This window comes from Panthera tigris, chromosome B2 (assembly GCF_018350195.1).
Source record: "Panthera tigris isolate Pti1 chromosome B2, P.tigris_Pti1_mat1.1, whole genome shotgun sequence".
NCBI lineage: Eukaryota > Metazoa > Chordata > Mammalia > Carnivora > Felidae > Panthera > Panthera tigris.
Genome location: NC_056664.1, coordinates 3,508,259 through 3,519,653, shown reverse-complemented (window position 1 = coordinate 3,519,653; position 11,395 = coordinate 3,508,259). Strand labels below are relative to the sequence as shown.

At 50.6% G+C, this 11,395-nt stretch overlaps 2 non-coding genes across 2 annotated transcripts; one reads left to right on the top strand and one right to left on the bottom strand.

The window, feature by feature from the left end:
- Positions 1-4,194: 4,194 nt before the first annotated feature.
- On the top strand, positions 4,195-4,268 carry TRNAI-AAU. The gene has a single exon. It is a non-coding gene; the product is annotated as a tRNA-Ile (tRNA).
- A 4,822-nt stretch (positions 4,269-9,090) lies between these two features.
- Positions 9,091-9,163, bottom strand: TRNAV-AAC. Its single transcript has one exon. It is a non-coding gene; the product is annotated as a tRNA-Val (tRNA).
- Between the last annotated feature and the right edge of the window lie 2,232 nt (positions 9,164-11,395).

The window sequence follows — 11,395 nt, the reverse complement described above, 5'->3', positions numbered from 1 at the left end:
GGGGGGGAGGTTTTCCTCAGCAGTCTGTGCACTCTGTCAGTAGCTCCACTGTCTCAGAATTGTGGTTTGCCTCAGTTTCTTCCTTATTAGGTTGCCACGTTCGTAGAGGGCAGGAATTCGTACCCTCGTTCTGATCTGCATGCGTGGCATCATTTGCTGTTGATTCTGATCTACGCTGGGTATGAGACCCTTATTAGACGTGTGCTTTGCAAGTGCTGCCTCCCATTCTGTGCCCTTTGAGGCACAGAGGTTTTGACTTTGATGGAGTCCAGCTCTTCCTCATTTTTGTTTCTTTTCTCTCTGGGGCTTGTCATGTACACTCTGAGGACATCAGACCGAGACCAAGCGGAGAGGGGCTTGAATGTAGGAGCTGTTCTAGAGATATTTAGAGAGTTGAATGTCATAATCGTTTAGAGGTAATCAGACAGGGGTGTTCATTTATGTTAATTAATCACATAATGGTGGAGCGAGAATGCCTGTTCATTTATAAATGTGCGAGGCAGCGATCAGAATCAACATTGTCTAGAAACCCCTCCCTCCCCCCCCCCAAAAAAAACCAAGTTGATCCCAGGAAACCCAGATTGTGGGATCAGCTCAAGGACAAAGAGCCCCAGGCAGTCGCAGGAGTGCGTCAACTCAGGGTCAGAAGAGATGTGAAGGGTTTGGGGGATGGAGTTATTAATCCTAAGACAGTTTTAGGGCGAAAGTTGATAAGATCCTTCTAGGCCGGGATGGGGTGGATTTTTTAAAAAATATAATTTATTGCCAAATTGGCTGACATACAGTGCGTAAAGTGTGCTCTCGGTTTTGGGGGTAGATTCCCGTGGTTCATCGCTTCCATACATCACCGAGTGCTCATCCCAACAAGTGCCCTCCTCAGTGCCCATCCCCCCACTTCCCCCTCTCCCCTCCCCCGCCCCCCATCAACCCTCAGACTGTTCTCTGTATTTAAGAGTGCGACTTTGTGAAGCAGGTGAATCACTGGTTCAATCAGCAGGACTGGGTCGTGGGAGGATCACGAGGCGCTCGCGTACTTACCCAGGTTCACCTTTGGTCTGGTCCTTGAGTGGTGGGCCTGAACAAATCAGAGTGAAGACCGTTGGAACGTAGTCTGTGTCCCTGGGCTTGGGGTGGAGACTTTTCCTGCGCAGTGAGTCCTCGGCTTGTGAGGATTCTGAGTGTCCTCCCCCCTCAGCAGGAGGGCCGCGCGGTCACGGTGAAAATCCGCAGCGAATCTCCCAAAGGGTCTCCGGCACAAACAGGGAGGCGGGGAGAGCGGGGCGTCGGGGCGCGGAGCCGCGGGCCCCGCTCCGGTGGAGCCCAAAACTGCTGTCGCTGTCTCTTGGCCGTGCCCGGCGCCCCAGACTCTCTCCCGTCTCCCTCCGCGGGCCTAGGGCTGCGGGGCTGGGGTGGGGGTGGGGGGTACAGAGTCTCTCTCACCGCCTCCCTACCGACCTGAGAGTGGGGCGTCCTCTGTCCAGGAGTTTCCGCGGGCGCCCCAGGCTGGAGGTGTCTTTTTCTCTTTCCTTCTTTCCTTCCTTCCTCCTTCCCTCCCTCCTTTCTTCCCTCTTTAACTCTCTCCTATCCTCCTTCCCTCCCTCCCTTCATTCCTTCCTGTCCTTCTTCCCTTCCCCCCTTCCCCTCCTTCTTTCCCTCCCTCCCCTTCCTTTTCCTTCCTTCCTTCCCTCCTTCCTTCTCCCTCCCTCCCTTCTTTTTCAGAACTCTCATTACTGTTACTACTGAAGCGTGGCTGACTCACAAGTTTCTATTAGCTTCAGGTGCACAACACGGTGATTCAACAACTCTGTGCATCACTCAGTGCTCCGCACGATGGGTGTGGTCACCATACGACGTCGTCACAAGATCAATCACTATATTCCCCGTGCTGTACTTTTCATCTCCCTGACCTATTTATTTTATAACTGGAAGTTCGTACCTCGTCATCCCCCTTTATGAATTTCGTCACCACCCACCCCATCCCTCTGCCAACCGCTTGTTTATTCTCTGGCTTTATGAGTCTGCTTCTATTGTTTGTTTGTTCATTTGGTTTTTTTAGATTCCACGTAGAAGTGAATTCATATGGTATGACTCCCTCTCTTGACATAATGCCCTCAACGTCCGTACACGTGGACACAAATGGCAAGGTCTCATTCTTTTATTTCATGGCTGAGGAGTATTCCCTTGGGTACATATACACCACGCCTTCTCTATCCACTCAGCTATGGATAGACACGGGGGGGCGGGGGGGCTTCCACAGCCGGGCTATTGTAGATAATGCTGCGGAAAACATAGGGGTGCGCATAACTTTTCAAATTGGTGTCCTCATTTTCTGTGGGTAATAACCCAGTAGTGGAATTCCTGGAGCATATGGTATTTCTACTTTTACTTTTTAAAAGAAGCTCCATACTGCTTTCCACAGTGGCTGCACCAGTCGGCACTCTCGTCCACAGCACACCAAGGTTCCCTTTCCTCACATCCCGGCCAGGCCAGCGTGTCTTGGGTTTGCTTTTCTGACAACTCAAAAATATTTGTTTCAATTTTTTTTTTCAGGGTCCAAGGGGTTTGACCCGCGCGCGAGGGGGGATGGGGGAGGGGCGGGGTGACCCCTGGGGCTGGTGACCAAGTTCAAAGCTTGGAGGCCGGGAGAAGGAAGGGCTCTTCTCTGCGTCCTGTTCTTTCACGGGCCAAATTCTCAGGGAAACGTGGTGATAAGGACATGCAGCAAAATGCTGGGTTCTCTGGAGATTCTGGAACAGTCGTGGGATTCCGTCGCACGGGAGAACACACTTACCGGGCATCGCCCTCGCCCGTTTCCGCAGTGTTTACCTTTGCCCTCTTTCCCTTCCCCGGTTTGGGATTTGGCCTTTGGACCGGACAAAAGCAACAAAGAGGGAATGCGTGTCCTCAACCCATTTCCTCCAAGCTTTCCTCCCTGTTTTCTTTCCTCCTCTACCCGAGGCTAGGCCCACAGTCTATCCAGGAAGTGGAGGAAGAGGGGGAGAGGAGCGAGAGGAGGGAGAGGAGGGAGAGGAGGGAGAGGGGCGAGAGGAGGGAGAGGAGGGAGAGGGGTAAGAGGAGGGAGAGGAGGAAGGGGGGAGGAGGGGGGAGGGCAGGGAGAGGGTGAGGAAGGGCGGGCCCCACTGTCCAACGGGGAACAGTCGGCCGTGCAGAGCGCGGACGCGGGCAGCAACAGGTGCGCAGGGCGCGAACGCGGGGCGCGGGCGCGAACGCGGGGCCGGTGGACGGGCTTAAGGAAGCGGCGCGGAAAGACAGGCCAGCCTGTGGGAAGTGAACTGGGGAGGCGTGAGGGCCAAGTCCAACAGCCTGACGAAGACTCGGGCTCCTGGCAGAAAGGTCCAGGCCCGAAGCCCCGCACCTGCCGTGAAAGCGAGGCGGCCGGTGGAGACGCCGTTATTTATTCGGTGATTCGCGGCAGGGCCACCGTGCCCGTCCGCGCGTCCTGCGCCGCGGTCCGGGCCCTGGGCTGCTCGGCCCACCCCGTTACCCGGCCTCCCAGAAGCTTCCGGAACGGAATCCCAGTGAATTCCTGCGCCAGGAGCGGCCAGCCGGGCGGGGGAGCACGTCAGGATCGTCTTCGGGTCAACCGCGTCCCACGCTGAGGTCCGCGGAGCTCCCTCGGTCGGAAGGAACCTCAAAGCTGAGTCTTTCTGGGCACAGGTGTCAATGAGCGTCACGTGTTTCAAGAAATGTGGTCACGAAGCACTGCCATGGGACGTGTTTATCCAAAGTGACCTTTGCAAAGAGAAACGTGGGAGTGCTTTCCCGAATTAGGTAAAAAGGGGGGACGAGCTCAAGTTCTGCCTCTAGAAGAAAATGGGTGGAGGGCACAGTGGGCACTGCGTTCGAAGCCACGAGGCGCAGGCGGAGAGCGGGGGTGATTGCCACCTCGCGGGAGCTCCGCGAGCAAACACGAGGCCCTTCATCCCCCGAGGACGCAGGAAGGGGGCTGAGGTTGCCTTTCACATAGGGTGGTGGCGAGACAGCCGAGCAGGTGACTTTTGAACTTGCCTCGTGCAGCCCTGTATTGTAATTGAAATTTCGGGCCTTGAATAAACCGAGGATCGCAACGTCTTCCAAACTCCAAGGTGAATCCGAAAAGGAAACTTCCTTTGAAAGCGATTGGATCTTCATCTTGACTATCTATTTGAGTGTAGGAAACGTCTCCCCGCAGCTGGCCGGTTAGCTCAGTTGGTTAGAGCGTGGTGCTAATAACGCCAAGGTCGCGGGTTCGATCCCCGTACGGGCCACGTGTGGTTTTTGTCCCCACTCCCTAAAAATCCGTGAACGGATAAGAAGGTGAAGCTCAGCCTCCTCTGCTCATCAGTGTTGAACAGGGTGTAGGGCGGACGGGTGTCCAAAGATTCCCGCTCATCAGTGTTGAACAGGGTGTAGGGCGGACGGATGTCCAAAGATTCCCCAACCGTGACCGGATTCCTCAGGTGAATTTCTCTCCTTATGCTCTGCTTACTTGGGCCGGGCTGTCCTTGGCCTGAGCAGGTAAGTAAAGCTTTCAGAGCAACTCAGGCCCTGGCCTCTGCCCCCTTCTTTATTCCTATTTCCTCTTTTTCTGGCACTTGACTCCAGGGGTACTGGACTTGAGGACGTGCCTCCGACAGACCGCCCAAACGTTCACTGCTCTTTGCTCGTCCAGCTACTTGTTAGACCCAGAGCCATCTTCTGGGGGGCACCTGGCCCCTGTTGCCTCTCGCAGAGATCCAGGAAAACATCTGTTTTGTGACGTTTACCAAGTTGGGAATGTCTGTTGTTCAGCCATCTTCCCCATTAGACTGTAAGGGGAAGGATGCATCGGGGGCAGGGTGCTTATTGCCTTGTGCTAAGTACTTTTAAAAGTCTGCATTAATGATTGAAGAACGAACGAAATGTGTGCAGGCAGCAGGAAAGAGTGTGACCGGGGCTTCAAATGGACCTTACAGGCCTGTGAGATCCGTGCTGTCTCAACACAGTGCCTGGGGGGCGAGTGAGGGGGTGGCCTACAGCACATGGCAACTGGTCCCATTTCTCTGAGCGTATCCCTGAGGCTCATTCAGAATGGTTCTATGTGTCCCCGGATCAAGGTGGAGGTACCAGGATCAGGATAGAGCGTGTCCAGTAGATCCAAAGTCAGGGAAAGTCTAGAAGGTTGGACCGGGCTGAGGCCGGGAGATGAGGGAGAGGACTCTGACCGCCTCAGACCCCAAGAGAGGGAAGGATAAATATGGACAAGAAGTGGCCCCTTCCAGTCTCCCCAGAGCAGTCTTCCTGACATTTACAATAACCGACTCTAAAATATCAGTCTCGTTAATATCACGCTTCCACTCTTGATTTCTTAGTTTTGATAGGATCTTGCTTTCCTCTCAACTCTTTGCCCTTCTGTCTGTCAGAACAGGCAGTTAGCTGTAAGAGGAAGCCTGGAGGCCAGCACGGAGGAGGCCGTGCCCAGCCTCAGGGAGGGTCAGAGGCCTGTCGGGGCCTCACTCCCCCAGAAGCCCCAGCACACCAGATGGGCCCAAGAGGGCCGGGTCATGACAGCAAGCCCCTGAGCAAGAGAGGAGGAAAAGTGGGAACCCAGCCCCAAGTAATGAACATTCCGTCCCTTGGCTCACGACCGTCAGTAAAAGATGGAAGCCCAACCCCAGGGCGTGCAGCTCTCTCTCTGTCCCTCACCCCCTCTCCTATCTCCAGAGTGTGATTTTCACTTTAAGAAACTTTCTTGCTTGTGTGGCTTGACCCGCGTGCTGCGTGTCTGTCCTCGAATTCCTTCTCAAGACGAGACCAGAAACCTTCGGCCACTCCTATGGGTCTGACTCCTATGGGTCAAGGCCCCAGGGCCCAGGGTCTCCCAGTTCGCCGGGGAACATGTCTGTATCGTGATTTTGCTCTATAAGGCCAATTAGATCGTGGATGGCGTTCAATTCTTCACTATGTCTGTTGATTCGTTACCTACTCAGCCCATCAATGCATGAGAGAGGAGTGTTGACGTCTGCCACTATAATTGTGGGGTTTTCTATTTTTCTTTTCAGATTTATTGGCTTTTGTTTATGAGTTTTGAAGCTCTGTGGCCAGGGGCATACACATTTAGGGAATACACGGTTATTCCTTTGGTGAGTTGACACCTTATAACTCTGTAACACTTCTCTTTATACCTGGAAGCGTTGCTTTGCTTTGAAATCTATCGATACTGATATATCCGCTTCAGCTTTTTTTTGGCTTGATGCTTGTATGGTGTACCTTTCCCCTTTCTTTACTTTCAGTCTTGTGTATGACTCTCAATCTTGCACGTAACTTCTTTTTTTTCTTTTTCAAAATTTTATTTAAATCCTAGTTATTGCATATACCTTTTAATCGCAGATATAAGGATATTTGAAGTGAGTTTCCTACCGCGAGAAATCTATTTTAATACATCCTGACCATCTGACTCTTGATTGATATGTTTAGATTATTTACCTTTAGTTTTCTGATATTTCGATGGGTTTGCCTATCAGTTTACTACTTAATTGATTAATGGCCTATTCCCTTTGTTTTTCATTCTTCTTTTTGTTTCTCTGGCTAGATACTTTTGGCTTATTTAAATGTTGTCAGTAAGCGGTCCAGCAATTACCAGACGCATACAGAACTTTTCACAGGATACTTCGAATCATTAACTTGCCATTCAAGTTAAATAAAGAAACCTCACGACCCTGTAATCTCTTTACCGGAACCTCCTTATGTTATCTGTATGGTACACAGAGATACAGTGAAAACGCCATCAGACAATGTTGTCATTTTCACTTTCGATCGTCAACCCTACTTTAAAGAACTCAAGAGGGAATAACTGTGTGTCACATTTGCCTGGATATTGCCTCTCTCTGCTATCGTTCATTCATTCTTTGTATCTAAGTTTCCTTCCGGTATCCCTTTTCTTGTCTCCCAATTTTACGAATTCTTCTCTAGCACATCTGCTAGCAGTGGGTTCTCTTAGTGTTACCTTTAAGTGAGCATGTATTTCTTTCACCTTTATGTCCAAAGGATAATTTTTGCTCTCCTGAGCCTTCTGGGGTTAACAGGTCTTTCTTTCAGCATTTAATAGATGTTATGTCATTTCCTTCCGGTCCTTGTGGTTTCTGATGAGAAATACATCTCATCATCCAGATTGTAGTTTCCTTTTGGTTTTTGTCTTGATGCTGTCAGGATTTTTTTCCCTTTTGTTTCCAGCAGGCTGATTGTGACATGTCTGTGTGTGGATTTACCCACATTATCCTGCTTGAGGTTTGCTGAACTTCTTGAATCTGATTTATGTCTTTTGCCAAGTTTGGGGGAATCTTCAGCCATTAATAGTTCAATTATTTTCCTTTTTTCAATGACCTCTTTCTCCTCTTCTTCTGCAATGATGTAAATATAATTTCTTTGTGATTTTCCTATTTGCCCCTGAGGCTCTGTCCGGCTTTTAAAAGCACTTTTCTCTCTGCCATTTAGATTGGGTACTTAATATTGTTCTGCCTTCATACTGCCCGAAAGTTTCTCAGCCATCTCCTTCTGCTATTGAGACAATCCAGTGTTTTCATTCATAATTTTGGTTCATACCCTTTTCAGTTCTGAAGTTTCAACTTGGATTTACATCTTCAGATTATTTGCTAAGATTTTCCAACATTCCGTTCATTTCAAAGAACTCTTTGCCCTGGTTCTTGGAGCATTTAATCATTACTGCTGTAAAGTACTTGTCAGGTGATTCCAAAACGTGTGTCACCTCAATATTGGTATCTGTTGATTCTCTCCTCCAAGTGATTGAAGACTTTCTTGGTTCTTTATATGCTGAATCATTTTGGATGAGAACCTGGCCACTTAAATATTATGTTATAAGGCTTTGTGTCTCACTCAAATCTTACAGAGAAGCTTTGTTTTGGTGGGTATTTTGCCTTGTGTTCAAGTTCCAAGTACCAACCAGCCCTCAATGTGCTATGGTTTCAAGGTCCCTTCCGTTTTCAAAGCCTTTATAATACTCTTTGGAGATCTCTGGAGTGTGTGCACCCCAGTGGCCAGTGTGGACCGGGGCAGCGGGCTACCGCTCAGTGCGGTTCTCAAAGTCTATACCGTGTTGTTTAGGGTCAGAGCCCCTTGTCCACAGCTCGCTTGGTGCGTTCAAGGGTTCATAAACAACTTGACGTGTTTGCTTTCCACGTGTCTTCCCCAGTATTTTCTGGTTACTTGGGGTTCACCATCTCAATCCACTGAGAAGGAAGTTGGATCCTTCCTCACTCTGCTCTGCCCTGCGCTTGTCAGGAGGGTCAAGCTGCAGGAGAAATGGAGAAAAAGAGCAACTGAATGTGTCCCTTGGGATCACAGCTCCTCTGCAGAAACAAAACAAGTCATAAATTGATTGTAGATCTCCTTACCCCGCACAGGTAGAGCCAAAGAAGGCTGGTCTTGAACTTGCTGAGGCAAGGCACGAAAAAGCATCCAAATTAGTAGTTTCAAAGTGTCTAATATTTTCTCCGTGAATTCAATGGGTTGGAAGGTGTGGAGTTGTGAGCTGTAGCATTGGGTCAAAACAGTGGAGTCTGGAGAATGTGGGCGTCGATCGCACTACCTCTCACATGCTAAGCGAGCGCTCTACCGCCTGAGCTAATTCCCCACCTCACCCACTTTCGCCTCCAGTCTTTGACCTTACCGGTCCTCCCCTCAGTCAGTGCTCACTGTCCTGGGCGGCCCCCAGCACAGAAAATGTCAGAGCCTTTAGTATGAAATCAGGAGCCACTAAGGGCGTGTCTTCTCCGAGATGACCCAGGGCCAGAGAGCGACGGGTACCTTTTCCTCTGCCAGGGGAAGGAGGAGAAAGCAGCCACGGGAAAACTCCGGAGTCCCCAAACTTGCACGTTTCAGATTCTCCGGGACTAGAAGAAGACACATCTCAGGGAAAGGGCTCATCCAGAATACATCGGCTAAAATGGCCCAGCTATCTCAGGATGGTTATTTGTGTCTTAAAGACAAAAACAAAAACCCAACAACGAAAGGGAGATGATCACTCGTTCCTCTCAGGTGGGGCTGCCTAGAATAGGAGCCGGTGATTTCTCCAGGAAGGCAAAAGAAACCGACTGTTTCCGCCCGGTTTCGAACCGGGGACCTCTCGCGTGTTAGGCGAGCGTGATAACCACTACACTACGGAAACCCACGCCCTGAGGGCATTCCGAGATTGGTGTTCGAGTCTTACTACGTAAAGCAAGTCGTGTGGCAGTTACAGCTCCACCACCAGAAGAGCCGGAAAAAAACAAAAACAAAAACAAAAACAAAAACAAAAACAAAAAAAACACAAAGTAATACAAAACAGAAAATCCCAAACAGGCAGAGCTATAGGAACTAAGAGGAGAGATCGTATCAGCGTGAAGACATAAAAAATGGACGTTGAGGAGTCTCGAGGAGGCGTCAACAGGGCAGAAAGAACAGGCACGTACGTAGGAATTCCTGTGTTAAGAAATATACCTGTTCAGTTAGGGTGGTGTGTGTGTGTGTGTGTGTGTGAAACAGACACGGAGGGAGGCAGTGGTTAGGAAACCTGCATAGGGAGGCTGTATGTTGGGGAGATAGTGTGGAGCTCCAGAACCTTTCAGAAAACTCCAGGCAGATGGTTTACATAACCAAAGTAACATTGTAGGAACGGTTTTTAATGTGGAATGCCAGCGAGGTTGGCAGTGGGGACACCGAAACTGACGAGAACGGAAAGACACTGGGGAGATAGATGTCAAAGGGTTGGGGTTTGTCCTGTTAACTCTCGCGCCTCCGAGTACCATGAGTCTGTATCCTCAGGGCCCAGGGCGCTGCCCGCATAGAATAAACACATGCTCCGTAAACATCGTAGAATGGGTGAAGGGATTCACGAGTGGGAAGAGAGAGAAGGATTCTGCAGAGGTTGGGGAGGACGGATGTACAGCAGTCGTCGAGACACCGGGTGTAGACATCGGAGGGAGAAGAAGGAATCACGGGCACGGAGAAGTCTTGAGCCCAAGCGGCGGATACGGAAGAGATTTTTAATTAATGTCTCGTGGATGGAAGCCCAGATCCACTCATGTCCATAGTGGACAGATCCACACATCTGTCATGTGAATAAGAGCATGAATGGGTCCTGGCAGACGGGTCATGAATCTCCCTAAGGAAGATCGTACTTCTACTCTCCTTTCATGGTCTTTCTCTGAGAATCCCCTTAGTTTCCCCATCTTCTTGCCCCTGACAGCCTGGGCCTTTGTGTTCCCCTCCAGACACATGGGGCACAGACACCGCAGACCCACAGGTTCCCTTTTCACCCTGTGTCTCTAGGTGCCCCTCGCCGGCCTTCTTTGCTTCCCGAGGCTAAGCGGGGAGGCCTTCTTCTCACCAGGACCTCTCTGTCCAGAAAATAGGGCAGGAGGCCCACCTTCTCACTAGCCTAAAGCTGGGAATCTTGAGTCAGAAATGCCCAGCACAGCCCGGTGCAGATGACGGTCGCCCTCTCCCCAGCTCTTTCTCAGGTTTTTCTTCTCTGTCTACAGCCCGGTGACAGAGAGTGTGGGTCAAAGGCTAAGCCTGAGCTGCCTTGGGCGTGAAATCAGAAAAGCACCAGAAATGCATACATTGCCATTTTTTTACAAAAGGCCCGACGTTTCCTGGGATTGAGTTCAGGAGAGAAACCCTAGGGACTGCAGGAGCCTATTAAGAAAGAAGGAAGAATCGTTGCTGGAGAAAACAGGGGTCTTTCCCGCGACTCACTGCAAAGAAGGGCATTCTAACATCTGACCCAATTCTCATGCTCTGAGCCTCTTTTTGACCTGTGGTCCTTCTGGGCACGTGCCCCAGCCCATTGTGTGGATCTCACCGGGTCCGTGGGGTTAGGTCACTACCATTGAAGACGACCCGACTGAGGGCAGAGCATCTCAAATATGACTTCAGCAAAAGCACAGAAACTGCTGTTTCTGTCAGGGAGTGTGGGGGAAAGGGAGACCTACCGTTTGTCCCATGACAATAATCTAGCTCCGAAACGCTTTCACTATCTTGAACGGCAGCCAGAAGGCAAATGAAAGGTCCCTGCCGGGTGGGGTGCCCCGTTGAAATGACAGGGCTGTCCCAGAAGTTGTGTATCTCCCTGTAAAAGCAGGGCTGCGATTGGCACCCGATTTGGAGATATGGCCACCTAGGAGGAGAACGTGGGGGACCCTGGGCCTCACATCTGCACCTCCAGCCCCTCCCAGCGTGGCCCCGGTCACTGGGTCAGGCTTGATCCCTCTCCCTAACTTCCAGAGAAAGATAGAATTGGCATAAGGGGACGCTAGGATTCTGGGACAAGGATAAGGGAGGGGGAGGGGGAGGAGGAAGAATTCGTGAGAGGACATCGAAACTGGCTTTTACTCAGCATTTAATTTTAGAGAAGTCA